The sequence below is a fragment of the Lethenteron reissneri genome, unplaced genomic scaffold, assembly GCF_015708825.2.
Source record: "Lethenteron reissneri isolate LAM-NWPU_2019-01 unplaced genomic scaffold, ASM1570882v1 scaffold_1639, whole genome shotgun sequence".
NCBI lineage: Eukaryota > Metazoa > Chordata > Hyperoartia > Petromyzontiformes > Petromyzontidae > Lethenteron > Lethenteron reissneri.
Window position 1 is genome coordinate 2,013,668 of NW_026891376.1, and position 1,716 is coordinate 2,015,383.

At 40.6% G+C, this 1,716-nt stretch overlaps 1 protein-coding gene across 1 annotated transcript in view; it reads right to left on the reverse strand.

Moving 5' to 3' along the window:
• Positions 1 to 749, reverse strand: part of LOC133339007 (fibroin heavy chain-like) — a 17,641-nt gene extending 16,892 nt beyond the window's left edge. The window contains exon 1 of the mRNA XM_061547142.1: positions 515 to 749. The gene's annotated coding sequence lies outside the window, so the exon portion shown is untranslated. The remainder of the gene's footprint in view (positions 1 to 514) is intronic.
• Between the last annotated feature and the right edge of the window lie 967 nt (positions 750 to 1,716).

The window sequence follows — 1,716 nt, forward strand, 5'->3', positions numbered from 1 at the left end:
ATGTTGCTGATGGTGATGTTACTGCTGATGATGTTGTTACTGCTGATGATGATGTTACTGCTGATGATGATGTTACTGCTGATGATGATGTTGCTGCTGCTGATGCTGTTGCTGCTGATGATGATGTTGCTGCTGGTGATGTTGCTGCTGATGGTGATGTTGCTGATGATGATGTTGCTGATGGTGATGTTACTGCTGATGGTGTTGTTACTGCTGATAGTGATGTTGCTAATGATGGTGTTGATGGTGACGCTGATGATGATGTTACTGCTGATGGTGATGTTACTGATGATGATGTTGCTGATGATGATGTTACTGCTGATGGTGATGTTGCTGATGTTGTTACTGCTGATGGTGATGTTGCTGATGATGATGTTGCTGATGATGATGTACTGATGATGGTGAAGTTACTGATGATGGTGATGTTACTGATGATGATACTGCTGATGATGATGTTACTGCTGATGTTGCTGATGATGACGCTGATGGTGGCCGCAGCGAACCCGACACTCACCTGCACCGTCTCGCCCCTAGGTCCGCTCCGACGTAAATCTCACTCGCGAACAGCGCGACGCGGGCCAGGTGAGATAGAAAGACAGAGAGAGACACAGAGAGACACAGAGAGAGACAGAGAGAGACAAAGGCGGCCGTGTAGCGCCTGATCCCCCCGCTGACGACTGCGCCGCGACCAGTGGAGCCGCAGGCTGCGCGCGTGTCTAGGCCTCAACGGGGACGCGGTCTCCATGGCGACGAGCAAACTCGATCCGGGAATCGAGGGCGTCTGATTCGATCCGGGCGGTCGATTCCGCTTGGACTTCGTTGCGCCTGAGGCACTTCGATTGTAGAACGCACATCGAATCTCGGAATCGATTCCATGAGCAAACGTATAGGGTTTTATCTGTTCTAGATTTGAAGTTTTCGTGATTGCAAGGGTCCCCAGAGTCTTTGATTTTATCGGTAAAGTCACGTAGGTGAAAAAGAAATAAATAAAATAAAAATAAATTAAATTAAAATAAATTAAATAAAATGTAATGAAATAAATTTAATCACTTTAAATAAAAAATAATTCTTTAATTAAATCACTTGAAATCAATTTTTATTTATTTTTTTTTACCGACGTGACTTTACCGAAAAAAACCAAAGAGTCAGGTTCTATCCGCTGCTGCACTGTGCGGGCAATCATTGTCGTTATTTTTATTTTATTTTACTTTTATTAATTTTTATTAATATTTTTTACCTACGTGACTTAACCGAAAAAATCTAAGAATATGAATCCTTGCCGTCACGAAAGCTTCAAATCTAGAATTAATCATTGTTCTCATGGGGAATCATCGATTTTGTTCCGTGAACGAGGAGGGAACATTCTAGATTTGAAGTTTTCGCGACTGCAAGGATTCATGATTTAGTATCGATTTATACTTAAAACTTTTATCTGCATTGTATTATGATTGTTATTGATTTTTTTGCACTTTCTCTACGCAGCATGGACTGGTTGTGCTTTTTCTGTAGGATTTTATTGTTTACGGACGTGATGGTCTGATTTGTGTACAATGAATTTTCGGTGTATCTTGTAATTTTAATGTTTGTTGCGGTCGAACCCAAATCAAGAGCCGAATGGCTCACAGGATAAATGCTAATAAATGAAACTGAAAACAAATTTAAAATTAAAAAACATACTCTTTGGTTTTTTCGGTAAAAAAGAAAGAAAATTTAAAT